The 21,209-nt window shown below is 37.0% G+C and overlaps 1 pseudogene across 1 annotated transcript in view; it reads right to left on the bottom strand.

Moving 5' to 3' along the window:
* Window positions 1–21,209, bottom strand: part of LOC119877197 — a 132,637-nt pseudogene that overhangs the window by 100,100 nt on the left and 11,328 nt on the right. The gene's annotated exons all lie outside the window — the stretch shown is intronic.

Raw genomic sequence — 21,209 nt, 5'->3', positions numbered from 1 at the left:
AATGAGAGTGACTATTTCTAAGCTCTGAATCTTTTATTTTTTTCTTTTTTGGGGTCTGAAACTGCAAATCCAATGTATCTCATTTTAGTTGTTTAAAAACTGATAGTTGATTCAGTTATTGGAAAATTTTAAGCATGTTTCAAAAAAATTTAGGCATGGGAATCTGTTTTTCAACTGTATATTTTATTAAATCCAAATACAGATCATGTGTTTCCAAATGGAGATTTATCATTTGAATTGAGATGTATAGTAGAGTATTCAACCAGATTTCAAAGTCTTAATATGTAAAAATGTGAAATATCCTGTTAATAATCTCTTGTATGGATTACATATTGAAATTGTCAGTATGAAAAGCATGTGTCTTGGCTCTTAGAACAGAGGTCATAAAAATTAGAGATGGTGACCAAAGTGAAAGCAGAAATCAGTGTCTGAGTCTCCCACTCTCAAAGTGGGAGAGTTGGTAAGCCCAGAGATGGCAACAGCCCTGAGGTTGGAGGGTTCCTCTCCTTTTATGTGAGCAGGGTCATGCATCAGGGACAGGGTGGTCTCTAATGGACGCTGCTTTTAATCATTTGGGGGATTGCTTCCACAGATTGGAGCGGGGGGTTGACCTTACAAAGTTTGTACCAGAACAGTCATGGTAGCCTTTCCCCATTGGGGGGCTATACCCACAATGCAAATGCATTATAATAAGTCCATGGGTTACTGTGGAGTAGATGTGGAAGAGGAGAGTGCATACTCTGCTCTTGAAGCTCTTGGTCTGTTAGTCTCAGGGTCTTAGAAGCCACAAGGTCAGGATGTTGTGTCCCTGGACTTCTAATATGCAACATATTTATCACTGTCCTTGCCTCTAGTTCATGTGTAGCTACCTGCCTACTCTATCATTTCCCCCCTCAAGAACTGGGGACTCTCAAATCTTCCAGGTCAAAGAATGAAGATTCCTCAGGGCATTTCTTCCATTGCTCATTTCTACATTGGTTTAAATTAAATATATCATTGAAACTAATTTTGTTTCTTTTTACATCTTTAGTGTAGCTGAAAGAAAATTTCAATTTATATGTGTGGCTCACACAAACCTTCATTTGCCAACACTGCTCTATAGTTTAAAATACACATCTTTTACTTATCACAGTCTACCTTTAAATGATAGAACACTGCACATATAATTTGAAAAAACTTACAGTAGCATATATATTTTTTCCTCTCCTGTCCTGTGTATTACTTACTTTCATATATTTTTATTTCTGTATATTATGAACCACACTAAGTTGTTTTGCTCTTAGTCATCAATTATCTATTAAAAACATTAAAAATGGGGGCTCCTGCATGGCTCAGTTGGTTAAGATCTGCCTTTGGCCCAGGTCATGATCCCAGGATCCTAGGAATGAGCTCCTATCGGGCTCCCCTACTCAGTAGGGAGTCTGCTTTTCCCTCTTCCTCTCCCTCTGTCCCTCCCTCCCACTCTCTCTCAAATAAATAAATACAATTTTTTAAAGCATTAAAAATTAGGGGGAAAGTCCATATATATACTACTTGGACTTTTAAAATATATCCATATATATATACTATTTCCAGCATTCTTCAATTCTCTGTGTAGATACAGATTTACAAGTAACATCATTTTCCTTTTGTCTGGAGAACTTCCTTCAATATTTCTTGTCACACAAAGCTACCACTGCTAAATTCTCTCAGCTTTTGTTTATTTGGGAAAGAAAGTTTTTATTTAGTCTTCATTTTTGAAGGATGAATTTACTGGGTAGAAAATTCTATGTAGAAAGGGTTTTTTATTCTTTCAGGACTTGAAGTTGTTCCTTTTTTTTTTTTTTTTTTTTTTGTAACTTAGAGCATTTCTAATGATAAACCTGTAAAACTTCTTATCTGATATGTACAATGCCTTTTTCTAGTTGCTCCTATGTATGTGTTGTGTCTTTTCCTAGTTGGTCAGTTTTCTGGTTTCAGTAATTTGATTGTGTTAGGCCTTGGGGTTATTTGGTGTATGTGTCTTAGAATTCATTGATAGTCTTCATTCTGTGTGATTATAGATTTCCAGAAAGAAACTGTTAAGCCATTATTTCTTCAAATATTTTTCTGCCTCATTCTTTCAAATAAGAAAGACAAAAATTTTGGATATACTGTAACTTCAACATTTTTCCACAGATCACTGAAAACTTTTTAGGGGGGTGTCTTTTTTTTTTTCTCTTTGATTCATTTTGGATAAATTCTATTTTTAGGGATCCCTGGGTGGCGCAGCGGTTTGGCACCTGCCTTTGGCCCAGGGCGCGATCCTGGAGACCCGGGATTGAATCCCACGTCGGGCTCCCGGTGCATGGAGCCTGCTTCTCCCTCTGCCTGTGTCTCTGCCTCTCTCTCTCTCTCTCTCTCTGTGACTATCATAAATAAATAAAGAAAAAAAAAAAAAGAAAAGAAATTCTATTTTTATGTCCTCAAGTTTAACAATATTTTCTTCTGTAGTCTCTGAACTGCTATTAACCATATCCAGTAAAATTTCCATTTATGCTATTTTGTTTGTCATCTCTAGGAGTTCATTCTTAAATCTCCAACTTTTCTCCTTATTATGATCATGTTTCTTTTACATTTTTTGAACATATGAACATATTTATAATCTCTTTTAACATCTTTGCCTGCTAATTCTATCATTTCTTTCATTTCTGAATTTGTTACTATTGTTAGAATTTTCCATGCTTTGTTCAGGTTTTCTTCCTGTGCCATAGTCCAAGAAGAAAGTTTAGGTGTGGTAGGATTCACTTCATTTATTTCTTTTCTCTCAATGATCATAGTTCTGAGCTTCCTATTATCCTAATATCCAATATTATCTTCCTATTATCCAATTTAAAAACTTAAAAAAAAAACCATAACATTTTGTCCAGTTGTCTAATTGTCTATGATGGGAGCATAAGTTTAGACTCAATTACTTAGAAGTCTACCCAACAACTTCTTCCTACAATATTATCAGTCAGAACCTAGTGGCATCACCACTTTTAACTCAAGGCAGCTGTAATTGTAATTGTTTAAGTGGATACATTTTGTACTCTCATATGCCCTTTCAGACACGTATGCCCTCTCAGACATGCTCGCCCTCACACTCACTCTCAGACACATCCCAGGTATAAAGCATTCTGTAGAAGAAAGGAAGTGGAAGTGGAAGAAGGAAGAATGGACATATTGAGTTGCCTACTAGCAGTTTCTGCTACAGCTACTTATCTTGTTTTTATAAATAGTATAAAACTCTTAAATGGCTACAAAATGTTTTGCAATATGGATGTATCATTTATTTGACCGTTCATCCTCTATTAATGGACATTCAGTTTACCTGCAGGTTTTGGTGGGTTTTTTTTGCTACTACCACTCTATATACATACATCCCCCCTTATATTTATGTCATTAATGCCCAACCATATAACAACAAAGGAAATAGATTATTGTTATGGAAATAATAATTACCAAAAACTTGACCTAAAAAAAGAAGTAGAAAGCTAAAATAAAAATAGATTAATAGGAGAAAAAAGCAAATAGAAAACAGAACAAGTCCAAATGGTTAGTAAATATATGAAAAGGTGTTATAGTTTACTGTAGTTAAACTACAGTAGTTAAACTACTGTATGTTTTTGTCCTAATATCGCCTGATGTTTCTAATATCACTAGTATATAATAGACACATGTGTATATGTACATATGTATATGTATGTATGTGTATGTGTGTGGGTGGGCATTGGCAGAAATTAAAGTGATTATTAGCAGTGTGCTAGCAATAGACATTATCACTCTGATTTCTGGAAATATTTAGAATAAGAAATAATATTGTTACCTTAACTTTGTCCTAACTAGATATTAGAAATAATAGTAATCGATATGACATGGAACCCAACCAGCCATAAGTTTCACTAGCTCAAACAGAACAGATGCCACCTGTATACAAATGGCATAGTCATTTCAGTGTTCAGTGATGAAAACCAGCTGTGCATGCATATGTGTAAACATAGCCTTACATATTTGTACTAGATTCTAAAGATTGGAAATGTGCAGTAGAAGGGTATGTGTACTTTAAATTTTAACAGATATTGTCAGATGGCATTCAAAAAAGCCTGCAATACCTCCTATTTCCATGAAAAATGTACAAGAGTAGCCTGTCTCTATGTCACTGCCAATATCATTCAAATGATCATTTGGTCATTCTTAAAAATGATCACAATTCATTTAGATTTAAATATACATGTATGGTGGGTATTGTCAAGGAGGAGGAAAGAGAGAGATCAAAATTTGTTGTATCGTTTTTTCTTTCTGCTGTATCTTCATCACATTCTACTGTGAAATCTCTGTTTGATTCATTTGTTCTTTGGTTTAGAGCCTTTCCTCAAGTCTTACCCTTAAATCTATTATGCTGATGATATGATCTTTGAAATCCTTAGTATTTGTAAATATTCTTTCACTCTGACAAGCAAATGATTATATTGGCTGGGTTTAAGGTTCTTAGGTCATAGTCCTCGTGGTTGGCTGTTAATGCTGTTAATGCTATTACACTACACTCTAGCTTCCAGTGTTACAGGTGAGAAGTCTGATGCAAATCTCATTATTTAAAAAAAAAAAAAAAACAAAACAAAAACAAATCTCATTATTTTCCCTTTGAGAAAAACTTGATCTTTCTCTTTGGGAGTTTATAAGACTTATCTTTGTTCCTGGAGTCCAATAATTTTACTAGCAGGTATGCCATCTTTTAAATTATTTTATTTTTTTCATTTTTATTTTATTTATGATAGTCACAGAGAGAGAGAGAGAGGCAGAGACACAGGCAGAGGGAGAAGCAGGCTCCATACACTGGGAGCCCGATGTGGGATTCGATCCCGGGTCTCCGGGATCGCGCCCTGGGCCAAAGGCAGGCGCCAAACCGCTGCGCCACCCAGGGATCCCGGTATGCCATCTTTTAATATAATATACTTCTAAGTTTGGGGGTATTTCTTTTACTTAATCTTCCAGACCATCCTATTCTATAGTCTTATCCTACCCTAAAATTCATTTATTGTGAATTTTTAGTTCAATAAACCATATTGTTAGTTCCAGGAAATGTTTTGGGAATGTTCTAACTATTTTTTTTGTTCAAACTGTTGTTAATGTCTTCTAGCTGTTGTAATTAATAAAGATTGTATTCTTCCTTCTTGCTAGATGCTAGTCCCTCATAGGTGTGCTGTTCTGTCTCTTGTCTCCTTAAATTGGCTTATATTTATCTGCCTTACGTGGTGGAAGATTCACAAGTAATATAAGGCATTAGAGTCTCTGCTCCTGTGAGTCAGTGAGGCAGGTTAATGTCTGGCTCCAGTCAAGGTACTATGAAGAAGCCTCTTTTCTTATTTTCCTGAAGCTTTTCCAGTCTTGGGTGTGGAGAGAACTCAATCCTCCAGTTCAGAAATTCAGCTCCCTCTGCCTGTCTGATTGAACCCTGACTGATACTGGTTGTGTCTGTCAGATTCCACCACCATAAATTTATCATTTCCTGATTTATTATTAGTAAGTAATTTGTGGAGAGATACTTAGTGACTATGTTCCTTTTTGAAATTCCAGCAACTAGTTCTAGCATCCATTGATGATTTTCTTTTGATTCAATTCTATGATTTTTACAAAATGGTTATTTTCTTTTTTTTATCTCTATTATTCCTTTTACATTTTACTGGAAATTTGTTTGTTTATTACCATTAGTATGAACTTCAAATTTCCTATTTTACTTAATGGGTTTTAATTCATTACCATATTTATTTATTTACTTATTTATATGCTCTTTATTTTTAAATTGAAATATAATATATTCATTTTAGATGTACAACATATTGTTTTCATGTATGTATATATTGTGAAGTGATTACCAGATTTAGTTACCATCCATCACCAAATATAGTTACAATTGTTTTCTTTTGAGGATAACTTTTAAATTGAAGCATAAATGACATATCATATCCTATTAGTTTGGGGTATATATCATAGTGATTTGGTATTTGTATACATTACAAAATGATCCTCATAATTAGTCTAGTTACCATCTATCATCATACAAAATTTATTACCATATTATTGACTCTATTCCCTCTGCTGTACATTATATCTTCATGATATATTTATTCTATAATTGGAACTTTGTACCTCTTGATCCCCTTCCTCTATTTCACTTGCCCTAAACAGTTTAGTAGCCAATAGTTTATTTCCTTGTCTGAGTTTCTTTGTGTTTTTTTTGTGTTTTTTTTTATTTTAAAGATTCTATTTATGTACTTATATATAGAGAGAGTGTATGAGTGAGAGTAGTAGGGGAAGAAAGGGAGGGATAGGGACAAGCAGACTTCTGTGCTGAGCACAGAACCTGACACTGGGCTTGATCCCACAATCCTGAGATCACAATCTGAGCCAAAATCAAGAGTTGGCCACTCAAATGGCTGAGCCACCCAGGCACTACTGTGTTTTGTTACTTTAAAAAAAAAAGATTTCATTTTTAAGTAATCTGTACACTCAATGTGAGGTTTGAATTTACAAACCCAAGATCAAGAGTCATATGCTCTAGAGACTGAACCAGCCAGGCACCCTTGTTCTTTGTTTCTGTTTTTTAGGCTTCACATAGAAGTGAAATAATATGGTATTTTTTTGTCTTACTTATTTCACTTAACATAATACCCACTAGATTCATCCACACTGCTGTAAATGGCAACATTTCATCCTGTTTATGGCTGAGTAATATTCCATTGCACACACGCACACATACCACCCTACATCTTTATCCACTCATCTACTGGTGGATACTTCGGTTGCTTCCGTATCTTGGCTATTGTAAATATGCTGCAATGAACATAGGGGTGCTTATATCTCTTCAAATTGTTGTTTTTTCTTCTTCAGATAAATGCCCAGAAGTGAAATTGCTGGATCATTTGGTAGTTCTCTTTGCAATATTTTGAGGAATATTTCAACTGTTTTCCATAGTGACTGCACCAATTTACATTCCCAACAACAGTGTACAAGAAAGAGTTCCTTTCTCCACATCCTTGCCAACACTTGAGTTGTTGTTTTGTTTTCTCTTTTTGATAATAGCCAATCTGATAGGTGTACAGTGATATCTGATTTGCATTTCCATGATGAATAGTGATGTTGAGCACCTTTTCATGTGTCTGTTTACCATCTGTGTGTCTTCTTTGGAAAAAATGTCTATTCAAGTTTTCTGTCCAATTTTTAATTGAGTTATTTGGCTTTTTGACATTAAGTTGTGTGACTTTTTATATATTTTTAATATTAACCTTGTATCAAATGTATGAATTGACAAATATTTTCTTCCATTTAGTAAGTTGCTTTTTGTTTTGTTGATGGTTTCCTTCATTATGCAAAATCTTTGGTTCAATGTAATCCTACTTGTTTATTTCAGCTCTTGTTGTTCTTGCCTAAGGAGACTGGCCCCCCAAAATATTGCTAAGACTGATGTCAAAGAGCTTATTGTCTAGCTTTTTTTCTAGAACTTGAATGGTTTTAGGTCTTAAATTCAAGTCTTTGACCATTTTGAATTTATTTTTGTATATAGTGTAAGATAGTGGTCCACTTTCATTCTTTTCCATGTAGCTGTCCACTTTTTTTTTGGTTTATTTATTTTTTTTATTGGAGTTCAATTTGCCAACATATAGCATAACACCAGTCCTCATCCCGCCAAGTGCCCCCCTCAGTGCCCATCACCCAGTCACCCAAACCCCCACCCACCGCCCCTATCATTATCCTTTGTTCATTTCCCAGAGTTAGGAATCTCTCATGTTCTGTCACCCGCACTGATATTTTCACTCATTTTCTCTCATTTCCCCTTTAATCCCTTTCACTAATTTTTATATTCCCCAAATGAATGAGACCATATAATGTTTGTCCTTTTCCAATTGGCTTATTTCACTCAGCATAATACCCTCCAGGTCCCTCCACGTCGAAGAAAAAGGTGGGTATTTGTCGTTTCTAATGGCTGAGTAATATTCCATTGTATACATAGACCACATCTTCTTTATCCATTCATCTTTCGATGGACACTGAGGCTCCTTCCACAGTTTGGCTATTGTGGACATTGCTGCTATAAAAATCGGGGTGCACGTGTCCCGGATTTCACTGCATCTGTATCTTTGAGGTAAATCTCCAGCAGTGCAATTGCTGGGTTGTAGGGCAGATCTATTTTTAACTCTTTGAGGAACCTCCATAGAGTTTTCCAGAGTGGCTGCACCAGTTCACATTGCCACGAACAGTGCAAGAGGGTTCCCTTTTCTCCACATCCTCTCCAACATTTTTTGTTTCCTGTCTTGTTAATTTTCACCATTCTCACTGGTGCGAGGTGGTATCTCATTGTGGTTTTGATTTGTATTTCCCTGATGGCAAGTGATGCAGAGCATTTTCTCATGTGCTTGTTGGCCATGTCTATGTCTTCCTCTGTGAGATTTCTGTTCATGTCTTTTGCCCATTTCATGATTGGATTGCTTGTTTCTTTGCTGCAGAGTTTAATAAGTTCTTATAAAGATCTTGGATACTAGCCCTTTATCTGATAGGTCATTTTCAAATATCTTCTCCCATTCTGTAGGTTCTTTTAGTTTTGTTGACTGTTTCTTTTGCTGTACAGAATCTTTTGATCTTGATGAAGTCCCAATAATTCATTTTTGCTTTTGTTTCTCTTGCCTTCATGGATATATCTTGCAAGAAGTTGCTGTGGCCAAGTTCATAAAGGGTATTGCCTGTGTTCTCCTCTAGGATTTTGATGGAATCTTGTCTCACATTTAGATATTTCATCCATTTTGAGTTTATCTTTGTGTATGGTGCAAGAGAGTGGTCTAGTTTCATTCTTCTGCATGTGGATGTCCAATTTCCCCAGCACCATTTATTGAAGGGACTGTCTTTTTTTCCAGTGGATAGTCTTTCCTGCTTTGTTGAATATTAGTTGACAATATTGTTGAGGGTCCACTTATGGATTCTCTATTCTGTTCCATTGATCTATGTGTCTGTTTTTGTGTCAGTACCACACTGTCTTGGTGACCACAGCTTGACCAACCTGAAATCTAGCATTGTGATGCCCCCAGCTATGGTTTTCTTTTTTATTTTTTTATTTTTATTTTTTTGGTTTTCTTTTTTAATATTCCCATGGCTATTCGGTGTCTTTTCTGATTCCACACAAATCTTAAAATGATTTGTTCTAACTCTCTGAAGAAAGTCCATGGTATTTTCATAGGGATTGCATTAAATGTGTAAATTGCCCTGGGTAACATTGACATTTTCACAGTATTAATTATTCCACTCCATGAGCATGGAATATTTTTCCATCTCTTTGTGTCTTCCTCAATTTCTTTCAGAAGTGTTCTGTAGTTTTTAGGGTATGGGTCCTTTATCTCTTTGGTTAGGTTGATTCCTAGGTATCTTATGCTTTTGGGTGCAATTGTAAATGGGATTGACTCCCTAATTTCTCTTTCGTCAGCCTCATTGTTAGTGTATAGAAATGCCACTGATTTCTGGCCATTAATTTTGTATCCTGCCACACTGCTGAATTGCTGTATGAGTTCTAGCAACCTTGGGGTGGAGTCTTTTGGGTTTTTTATGTACAGTATCATGTCAGCTGCAAAGAGGGAGAGTTTGACTTCTTCTTTGCCAATTTGAATGCCTTTTATTTCTCTTTGTTGCCTGATTGCTGAAGCTAGGACTTCTAATACTATGTTGAATAGCAGTGGTGAGAGTGGACATCCCTGTCTTGTTCCTGATCTTAGGGGAAAGTCTCCCAGTGTTTCCCCATTGAGAATGATATTTGCTTTGGGCTTTTCTTAGATGGCTTTTAAGATGTTGAGGAATGTTCCCTCTATTCCTACACTCTGAAGAGTTTTGATCAGAAATAGATGCTGTATTTTGTCACATGTTTTCTCTGGATCTATTGAGAGGATCATATGGTTCCTGTTTTTTCTCTTGCTGATATGATCAATCACATTGATTGCTTTACGAGTGTTGAACCAGCCTTGCATCCCAGGGATAAATCCCACTTGGTCATGTTGAATAATTTTCTTAATGTGTTGTTGGATCCTATTGGCTAGTATCTTCTTGAGAATTTTTGCATCTGTGTTCATCAGGGATATTGGTCTATAATTCTCCTTTTTGGTGGAGTCTTTGTCTAGTTTTGGAATTAAGGTGATGATGGCCTCATAGAATGTGTTCAGAAGTACTCCATCTCTTTCTATCTTTCCGAACAGCTTTGGTAGAATAGGTATGGTTTCTTCTTTAAACGTTTGATAGAATTCCCCTGGGAAGCCATCTGGCCCTGGACTTTTGTGTCTTGGGAGGTTATTGATGACTGCTTCAACTTCCTCCCTTGTTATTGACCTGTTCAGGTTTTCTATCTCTTCCTGTTCCAGTTTTGGTAGTTTGTGGTTTTCCAGAAATGCATCCAGTTCTTCTAGATTGCCTAGTTTATTGGCGTGTAGCTGCTTATAATAAGTTTTTTAAATTGTTTTATTTCCTTGGTATTGGTGGTGATCTCTCCTTTCTCATTCATGATTTTATAATTTGAGTATTTTCTCTCTTCTTTTTAATAAGGCTGACTAATGGGTTCTCTATCTTATTAATTCTTTCAAAGAACCAACTCCTGGTTTTGTTGATATGTTCTACAGTTCTTCTGGTCTCTATTTCATTGAGTTCTGCTCAAATCTTTATTAATTCTCTTCTTCTGCTGGGTGTAGGATCTATTTCCTGTTTTTTCTCCAGCTCCTTTAGGCGCAAGGTTAGCTTTTGTATTTGAGTTCTTTCCAGTTTTTGGAGGGATGCTTCTTGTGCAATGTATTTCCCCCTCAGGACTGCTTTTGCTGTGTCCCAAAGATTTTGAACGGTTGTATCTTCATTCTCATTAGTTTCCATGAATCTTTTTAATTCTTCTCTAATTTCCTAGTTGACCCTTTCATCTTTTAGCAAGATGATCTTTAACCTTCACGTGTTTGAAATCCTTCCAAAGTTCTTCTTGTGATTTAGTTCTAGTTTCAAAGCATTATGGTCTGAAAATATGCAGGGTACAATCCCAATCTTTTGGTATCGGTTAAGACCTGATTTGTGACCCAGTATGTGGTCTATTCTGGAGAAAGTTCCATGTGCACTTGAGAAGAATGTGTATTCAGTTGCGTTTGGATGGAAAGTTCTGTAAATATCTGTGAAATCCATCTGGTCCAGTGTATCATTTGAAGCTCTTGTTTCTTTGGAGATGTTGTGCTTAGAAGATCTGTTGAGTGTAGAAAGCACTGTGTTCAAGTCACCAAGAATAAGTGTATTATTATCTAAGTATGTCTTTACTTTGGTTATTAATTGATTGATATACTTGGCAGCTCCCACATTCTGGGCATAAATGCTCATGAATGTTAGATCCTCTTTTTGGATAGATCATTTAAGTATGATATAGTGTCCCTCTTCATCTCTTACTACAGTCTTTGGGATAAACTTTAATTTATCTGATATAAGGATGGCTACCCCTGCTTTCTTTTGAGGACCATTTTAATGGTAAATGGTTCTCCAACCCTTTATTTTCAGGCTGTAGGTGTCCTTACATCTAAAATGAGTCTCTTGTAGACAGCAAATAGAAGGGTCTTGCTTTTTTATCCAGTCTGAAACCCTGCGCCTTTTGATTGGGTCATTAAGCCCATTCATGTTCAGAGTTACTATTGAAAGATATACATTTAGTGTCATCATGATACCTATTTAGTCCCTGTTTTTGTGGATTGTTTCCTTGGACTTCCTCTTTCTTTTACAGAGTCCCCCTTAATATTTCTTGCAGAGCTGGTTTTGTGGTCACATATTCTTTTAGTTTCTGCCTATCTTGGAAGCTCTTTATCTTTCCTTCTATTCTGAATGAGAGCCTTGCTAGATAAAGTATTCTTGGCTGCAGATTCTTCTCATTTAGGACACTGACTATATCCTGCCAGCCCTTTCTGGCCTGCCAGGTCTCTGTGGAGAGGTCTGCTGTTAACCTAATACTTCTCCCCATAAAGATTAGGGATCCCTTGTCTCTTGCTGCTTTAAGGATCTTCTCTTTATCTTTGAAATTTGCAAGTTTCACTATTAAATGTCTAGGTGTTGAACGATTTTTATTGATTTTAGGGGGGGATCTCTCTATCTCCTGGATCTGAATGCCTGTTTCCCTTTCCAAGTTAGGGAAGTTCTCTGCTATAATTTGTTCAAATACACTTTCTGGTCCTCTGTCCCTTTCAGCGCCCTCAGGAACCCCAATTAAACGTAAATTTTTCTTTCTGAGGCTGTCATTTATTTCCCTTAACCTATCCTCATGATCTTTTAATTGTTTGTCTCTTTTTTCCTCAGCCCCCTTCCTTGCCATCAACTTTCCTTCTATGTCACTCACTCCTTCTTCTACCTCATTAACCCTCGTCGTTAGGACCTCCAGTTTGGATTGCATCTCATATAATTGATTTTTAACTTTAGCCTAATTAGATCTAAATTCTGCAGTCATGAAGTCTCTTGAATCCTTTATGCTTTTTTTCTAGAGCCACCAGTAGCTTTATAATTGTGCTTCTGAATTGGCTTTCTGACATCGAATTGTAATCCAAATTTTGTAATTCTGTGGGAGAGAGTACCGTTTCTGATTCTTTTGTGGTGAGTTTTTCCTTCTAGTCATTTTACTCAGTGCAGAGTAGCTAAAAACAAGTTGTACTGGAAAAAGAAGAAAAAGAGAAAAAAGAAAAAAAATGGGGGGGGGAATAGAAAACAAAACAAGTATTCTATATACTGTAAATCCCTGGACTTCCCCCTGGAACTTTCCAGTGCTGCGTGGTCAAGAACTTGCTCTTCTCTTGTCTTTCCAGCTGGTCTTCTGGAGGAGGGGCCTGCTGTGCTGATTCTCAGGTGTGTGCACCTGGGGGAGCTGCCCAGCCCCCTGCCAGGTGCACGGCTCAGTGGGCGCTGTTTATCCTGTGAGGCCTCTGCTCAGTCCCAGGTATAAGGTGACACCAGCAACAACAGTGGTGGCAGCCAGCTCTCCAGCCCTGGAGTCAGCTTCTGCAATAACTACTGCAGTCTCCCAGTCCACAGGGGCCTGGATGCTCCCAATCCACAGGGGCCTGGGGGCGGGGGGTGCATATCTGCACAGCTCAGGGCCGCCCGGTGGCAGGAGCATCCTTACTGCCCTGTGTCCGCCCGGCCTCTGTCTGTGGTGGGGGAGTGTGTGTGTGTGCAGGATCCTGGGCTGTGTACCCCGGCGCCCTGGGCTCCGGGGCCTGCACCGCTGGAATCGCGCTCCAGGGGCTGCGCAGCCCCCTCCACGTGGAGGCACCACCTGAGCCGCTGCCTGAGCTGCTCCCAGGCCACACAGCCCCCTCCGCCCGGATCCGCTGCCAGGACTAACGCTTGGGTTCCTCCCGGGGCCCTGCCGGTCTCATGCTGCAGCCCTTTCTGGTGCCGGTGGTGTGGCGTGTTCCCCCCTGGGGCGCAGGTCCTCTGTTAGTGCCCCTGGGAGCCTGAGGGCATCCCCGCCCCTCCTGGGATCCTGCCCCAGCTCCCTGCGAGCGCCTTTCCATCCGGGAAGATTGGTGAAGCTCCTGCTTCTCCAGCCGGGGCTTTCCTGTCCTGGGGGCTCTTGCTGTGGGACCTTAGCCAGCTCCTCTCGGGGCTCCTCCCCGCTGGATGCTTTTTTATTTATTTACTTTTTTTCCATCTTCCTACCTTGATAGAAGCACGAACTCTTCCCTCTGTAGCATTCCAGCTGTTCTCTCTTTAAATCTCAGGCCAAATTCGTAAGTTTTCAGGATGATTTGAAAGTTATCTAGGTAAGTTGGTCGGACGATGACTTGGGGACCCTACTCTTCCACCATCTTGCCCTGCCTTTGCTGTCCACTTTTCCAAACATCATTTATTAAGGAGACTGTCTTCTCCCTATTATATATTCTTGCCTCTTTTGTCATAGATTAAATGATCAATATGCAGGGACATAATTCTGAGCTCTCTTTTCCATTCCATTGATTTATGTGTCTATTTTTATGTCCATACCATATTGTTTTCATTATGATGGCTTTGTAATATAGTTTAAAATTGGGGAGTCTGCAGGATCCCTGGGTGGCTCAGCGGTTTAGCACCTGCCTTCAGCCCAGGGCATGATCCTGGAATTCTGGGATTGAGTCCCGCATCAAGCTCTCTGCATGGAGCCTGCTTCTCCCTCTGCCTGTGTCTCTGCCTCTCTCTCTCTCTCTCTCTCACTCTCTCTCTGTGCGTGTCTCTCATGAATAAATAAAAAAATCTTTTAAAAAAATAAAGTAAAATCGGGGAGTTGGAGACCTCCAACTTCATTCTTCTTTTTCAAGATTGCTTTGGCTATTTGATGTCTTTTATAGTTCCATGAAAAGTTTAGAATTTTTTGCCCAATGTCTGTGAAAAATGCCATTGGTGCTTTGGTGGAGATTGTATTAAATCTGCAGATTGCACTGAGTAGTATGGACATTTAAAAAATATTAATTCTTCCAGTTCAAGGCCATGGTATATCTTTCCATTTATTTGTGTCATCTTCAATTTCTTTCATCAATGTCCTAATTTTCCAAGTAACAGTCCTTAACCTCCTTTGTTAAGTTTATTCCTAAGTATTTTATTCTTTTTTCACAAAATTGTAAATGGGATTTCCCCCCTAATTTTTCTTTCTGATAACTAATTATTAGTGTATAGAAATATTACCAATTTCTATATATTAATTTTGTATCCCTCAACTTTACTGAATTCATTTATTAGGCTTTAACAGTTTTTTAGTGGAGTCTTTAGGGTTTTCTCTATATAGTTTCATATCACTTGCAAATAGTGACTGTTTTACTTTAAATTACAGTTTGGATTTTTTTTTTATCTATATCTTGCCGGATTGCTGTGACTAAAACTTCCAATAATGTATTGAATAGAAGTGAAAAGGGGCTTCCTTGTCTTGTTCCTCATCTTAGAGTAAAAGCTTTCAGCTTTTCACCATTGAGTATGATGTTAGCTGTGGGTTTGTCATATATAGCTTTTGTTATATTGAGGTACATGACTTAAGACAAAACTTCTCAATAAAATAGGTATAGAAATGGATTTTGAATTTCAATTTTGTCAAATGCTATTTATGCATCTATTAAGATGATCATATGACTTTTATCCCTTTTTATGGTATATCACATTGATGTATTGATGTTGACCCATCCTTTAAATAAATCCCTCCATCTGATCATGGGTTAAAAGGCTTTTAATATGCTGTTGAATTTAGTTTGCTAATATTTTCCTGAGGACTTTTACATGTATGTTCATCATATATGTAATGTATGTGCCTGTGTTTGTATGTGGTTGTATTGTATGGATGGAGGTTTCTGTGATTCATCCTGTAATAACTGACCACCCAGAATTGTATGTATGTTGGCAGGCTAAAGCATGTTGTTTTTGAGACTTGTGCTGCATGAGTGACCTTGGGAACCTGATTAGTTGACATTAGCTGGCCTCCAGGTCAGAACTGGCCCTTTTGGTCTGAACATCAAGAGCTATAAATTTTGCCTTACATCTCCTCTGGCTCCATGCTGGCCTCGCCCCATAGAATGGAATCCAGGAGAGAAGGCAAGCATACCTAGCCTAGGCTCCTTGAATATGTAGACATGATAATATAAAAATGCAGCTCACTCCAAACTGCATGTAGGCAAACAAATGTTTAACTTCAGACTCTATCATTTGTCCTATAAACAGGTCCTTATGGAGATGGTTAGTTGGAAGTCTCACCTGAGGGGAAGGACACTACTCAGGCCTCTCAATTGAGACTCCAGGCTGGCTATCTCCATGGGGCTTCCCCAGGTAATGAGGTTGAATGTTGTAAGTGCCCTATTTGATGTTACTCTCTTATTCTCCTTTTTTGCTTGTATTGCCCTAATTTATGTGTAGATTTACCTTTTCTTCTGTTTTTACCTGTTTTTTTTCTACTTTATAATATAGATAAGGTGTTTTTTTCCACTTTGAAACAGAAAACAGAGCTGTTGTGAATCTTTTCTTTAGAACAGTGGTCCCTGTCTGGTTTGGGGTCATGCTAGCTTCATTGAAGATGTTTTTCCTCTTTAATTTTTTAAATAATTTGAGAAGAGCAATAATTTAAAGACCTCTTCTTTAAATGTTTGGTAGAATTCTCCGATGAAGCCTTCTGGCCATGGACTTTTTGGGGGGAGTTTTAAAACTACTGATTCAATTAATTACTTATAATCTATCTAAATTTTCTATTTCTTCATGATTCAGTCTTAAAAGCTTGTACATTTCAAGTAAGTTATCCAGTTTTTCTAGATTTTCCAACTTGTTGGCATATAATTGTGATAGTCTTCTATGATCCTTTGTATTCTGTGGTGTTGGTTATAACTTCTCTTTCATTACTGGTTTTATTTTTTGGGGCCCTCTCAAATTTTCTTGATGCAGCTGGCCAGAGGTTTATCCATTTTTGTTTCTTTTTAAAGAACCAGCTTTTATTATTATTATTTTTTAAGGAGTGTACTTGTGATGAGCACTGGGTGCTGTATGGAAGTGTTGAATCACTATATTGTACACTTGACACTAATATTACTACACTGTAATGTTAACTAAGTAGTATTTACATAAAAAGTTCAAAAAAATCAAAGATCTCATTGATCTTTTCTAATTTTTTTTTCTTGGTCTCCATTTCATTCCCGTTCACTCTGATCTTTTATTATTTCTTTCCCTCTACTAACTTGGACTTCATTTTTTCTTTTTCTAGTGCCTTTAGTTGTAAAATTAGATAAGGTTTTTGTTTCTTGAGGTAAGCCTGTATTGTTGTAAACTTCCCCTATAGAACTACCATTACTATGTTCCCCAAATTTTCAACTATTTTGTTTCCATTTTCATTTGTCTCCAGGTATTTTTTTTTCTTTCTTTTTTTTTTTTTTTGACATGTATTTTTTCTTCTTCTTTGATTTCTTCATTGACTCATTGGCTCTTAAATAGCATGTTGTTTATCCTCCATGTATCTGTGTTTTTTCCATTATTTTTCTTGTAATTGACTTTTGGTTTCATAGCACTGTAGTCAGAAAAGATGCTTGATATGATTTCAATTTTCTTAAATTTATTGAGACTTCTTTTGTGACCTAACATGTGACCTATCCTCGAGAATGATCCATTTGCACTTGAAAGTGTATTCTGCAGTTTCTGGATGAAATGTAATATATATATAGCTATTAATTCCATCTGGTCTAGTGTGTCATTTAAGGCCGATGTTTCTTTGATTTTTCTGTCTGCATTTTCTATGTATTGATGTAAGTGGGATGTTAAAGTCCCCTGCTAATATTTGCTTTATATATTTTTGTACTCCTATGTTGGGTAAACAAATATTTACAAGTGTTATATACTCCCCTTGGATTGACTCCTTTATCATTATGTAATACCTTCCTTTGCATTTTTTGCAGTCTTTTTTTTTAAAGTCTAATTTGTCCAATATGAATATTGCTACTCCAGATTCTTTGGATTTCCTTTTATATGGACTATAATTTTCCATTCCTTCACTTTCAGCCTTCATGTATTTTTAGATCTGAAGTAAGTCTCTTGTAGGTTGCATATTATGGGTCTTGTTTTTTTGTTTGTTTGTTTTTGTTTTTAAATCCATTTAGCCATCTTATGTCTTTTGATTAGTGCATTTAGTCCATTTACATTTAAAGTTATTATTGATAAGTACGTACTTATTGCCACTTTGTTAATTGTTTTCTGGTTGTTCTTGTAGTTCTTTTCTGTTCCTTTCTTCTCTTGGTTTCTTCTCCTGATGGTTCTCTTTAGTGTTTTGTTGGGGTTACTTTCTCTTTATGTGTTATGTATCTATTGTAGGTTTTTGGTTTATGGTTACCATGAGGTTCGTAGACATTGACTAATATATATAGCAGTCTATTTTAAACTGTTGGCTGCTAAAGTTCAAATGGTTAATTTTGTTTGGGACTCTGAGCTTCTTGGATGTGGTTGTCTGTTTCATTCCCCAGGTTAGAGCAGTTTTGAGGAATTATTCAGATAAGGTTGTTTCCTCTTACTCTCTCTCATCTCTTTCTGAGACCCCTAGAAAGCAAATGTCAGTACATTTAATGTTGTCCCAGTGGTCCCTTAAACTGTCCTCATTTTAAAAAATTATTTTATTTATCTGTTTGAAAGAGAGACCAATCGAGAGAGAGAGTGTATGAGAGAGAACAAGCACAAGTGGGGGCAGGGGCAGAGGGGGAAGCAGACTCCCCACTGAGCAGGGAGTCCAACATGGGGTTTGATCCCAGGACCTTGGGATCATGACTCAAGCTGAAGGCAGACACTTAGCTGAATGAATCACCCAGGTACCCCAAAATATCCTAATTTTTAAAAAATTCTTTCCTTTTTTCTTCTTCTTCTTTTTTTTTTAAGTTCTGATTAGGTGATTTCCACTAGGTGATTTTCCTGTCCAGATTGCTGGTCTTTTCTTCTTTATCATTTAATCTGCTGATTGATTCCATCTAGTATATTTTTCATTTCTGTTATTGTGTTTTTCAACCCTGATTGGTTCTTTCTTATATTTCCTAACTTGTTCTTGAAGTTTTCACTGTGCTTGTTCATTCTTTTTCTGACTTTGTTGAGCATTTTTATGACCATTACTCTGAGTTCTTTCTCAGGTAAATTACTCATCTCCATTCCATCAGGGTTTTTTTTTTTTTCTTATTCTTTCATTTCATTTGTAATGTGTTGATATTTCTCCTCTTTTTGTTTGACTATGAATTAGGTGGAACAGCTACCTCTCCCACCTGAAGTAGTGGCTTTATAGGAGCACCCCTTATGTAGACTGCATTGCCTGGAAGCTTTGACAGTACAGCTGGAACTGGAGCAGACACTGTCAGGAGGGGATACCAGGGTGTGCCATACCAGGGCCACCTTGGCAGGCACCTGGGTCACCAGGCTCGTGGGAGTGGAGTAGCCATTCCACAGCTGCCTTGGCAAGATGGCTAGAGCTGGGGCAGGCATGGGTGAGGGTTCTGTGCATACCATGCCAGGGTCACCTTGGGGGTTGACTTGAGCTGGTGTTCACCAAAGGCCAGGGGAATGCTTGGGGGGGTCCTAGAAGGCTTGCTAGGGTGACTGGACCTTATTTCCACCTGTACTATTACGGTTAAAAGGGGACATAATGGTGCTTCAGTCTGAGTTACAGCAGTTCCCTGCTTGTTTGGTGACCACTCTAGGGTTGGTAAATAGATTTACTTCATTTATAGGCCAGTTACCTTTTCAACCACTGTTTTTTCACTGTACCTCAGCCTGGATGAGTTTGTGTGTGGGTCCTTAATGATATCCCTCCCTACAGCAAGCCACTGCATCAGGGTGGGGGGTTCCCATTATTACTATTGTCTCTGTCTCTCCCACCACTCTCTGTGTGGTTCCTCTATCATTTGTTGTGCAGAATCTATTTAGCCCTCAGTTCTACTTCAGGAAGAATCGATCTATATGTAGGTGTAAATTCAGTGTGTCCATGGGAGGAGGTGAGTTCAGAGTATTTTTATGCTGCCGTCTTGGACCACCCTCTGCCTGGTAATGAGAACTTTTACGATTTACTTCCTTATCAACTTTCAAATATAAAATTCAAATATAAAATTCATAATATTAACTATAGTCACCATGCTGTACATTATATCCCCAGGACTTACTTATTTTACAACTGGAAGTTGGTACCTTTTGACCCCCTCTACTCATATTACCTACCGCATCCCCCACCTCTGGCAACCATCAATATGTTCCTTATATCTGTGAGTACCATTATATATGTTGATGCTCATATTGTCCCAGATTTGGCCTGTGTGACCTGTTTCAAGTTGGCTTCTATGTCCTTTTAGCAAAATGCTGTTTATTTCCTATTTTCTTGCACCATCCCTGGAATCTGCCATTTCTTCAAGAAGCCTTGGTTCCTTTTACTAGGAAAAGATATTTAGAAGCCAAGGACTGAGCTTTATGTTTGTCCCTTGCTACCTGAGTATCATTACTTCTAGGCCCTTTCAATAGACAGAGCTGAAAAAAAAAATTGCAAGTTTGCATTTCTAATATATAAAAGATTAAATTTCTTATATATATGATTTAAGATCATATATATTCATATAGAATGTATAAAAATTATATATTTTAAATTGTTGAGTATTTGATAGCTCTAATTCCAGTCCACTGCTGCAGGATTCTTTCTTGCCTTCCCCCTATTCATACTTGTAATTTCATTCTCCGTCTGGGAGTCCTACTTCCCAATAATATCAAATATTTCTTATTTGTTCAACTCTACAACACATGCAAAGATGTTTTGGAATCACTGCACTTTTAGCACTATTAAAAACAAGCCTACCAAATACAGTTCAATATTAATTTACTTATTTTAATTTTAGACTAAGGACTATTGTCAAAAGTTACTTAAAATAATTATTTCCTTCCTTCAGAATGATTGTAACTTATTTTAATTACACTTAGATTAATTTGTTTCTGTCTGTGCTGAACTTGAGGATTTTTTTCTCCTATCCCATTTTTTTTTGGAATATATAAAACATTAACATGGTAAAATAAAATCACTATTAAAAGATATACTTGGAGAAATGTCACTATCTCTAATTCCTTTGCCGTTTTCAACCATTTCATGTAATCAATTTTAAGTTTATTTTTCCCTGGATTTCTTAATGCAAAATAAGTTAGTAAATGTGTATCTTCTATCTTTTTTCACATAAGAGGTAGCAAATCATACATACACATTTTTGCATTTTTTCACTTAATATATGCCAGAAACCACTCCATATTGATCTAGAGATACGTATCTGCCCCCTCCCTTTTTTTGGTTTACAGAGTACTCTAATGCATGATTGTGCCATGTTTTTCAACCAATATTATATGTATGGGTATTTAGGCAGCTTCAATATTTTTGCAACTAAATATAATGCTAAAATAAATAAACTTATGTATTTGTATTTCTTATTAGAAATGTATCTTCAGGGTAAATATCTAGAAGTGAGATTGCAGTTCTGTTAAATATTCCCCTATAGGGGAATTTGTATTCTAACCAGCAATATAATGAATACCTATTAACTTATATCTCTAAAAAAGTTTGTCTGACTTTTGAATGACAATCTGATAACTGAGAAATTGCTTTAAAGGGTAGTTTTGAGTTTCACTAATCATGTGTGAGGTTAAATATCTTTTAGGACCATTTTCATAAAATTTTGGTGAATTGA

This window comes from Canis lupus, chromosome 17, assembly GCF_011100685.1.
Source record: "Canis lupus familiaris isolate Mischka breed German Shepherd chromosome 17, alternate assembly UU_Cfam_GSD_1.0, whole genome shotgun sequence".
NCBI lineage: Eukaryota > Metazoa > Chordata > Mammalia > Carnivora > Canidae > Canis > Canis lupus.
This window is presented reverse-complemented; position numbering and strand designations above follow the sequence as displayed.